The sequence below is a fragment of the Phasianus colchicus genome, chromosome 26 (genome assembly GCF_987193195.1).
Source record: "Phasianus colchicus chromosome 26, bPhaCol1.hap1.1, whole genome shotgun sequence".
In the NCBI taxonomy this organism is placed as follows: Eukaryota; Metazoa; Chordata; class Aves; order Galliformes; family Phasianidae; genus Phasianus; species Phasianus colchicus.
The window spans coordinates 1892248-1892523 of NC_143461.1; positions in this window are offsets into that span (position 1 = coordinate 1892248).

Here is a 276-nt window from a genome sequence, read left to right on the forward strand (position 1 = left end):
CCGTGGCGCAGCCCGGCGCCGCGCAGCCGTGGGCTTTGGGACCCTGGAGCCGGGCTGCGGCGGAGGGCGGCAGGTGCCGGGGCTGCGGCGCGGGGCTGTGGGGGCACGGCGGCCGGTCGGGACCGGGGCGCAGCGGAGCCCTGCCCGCGGGGCGGGGGTGTAGGCGGGGGGAGGCGTTTGCGGCTCAATAACGCCCAGGAGAAGTTGCGAGCGGCGAAGAGAGACTGAGAAGGGGAAAAAACACCCCGACACTCACCCGCCCCATCCCTCCTGCAG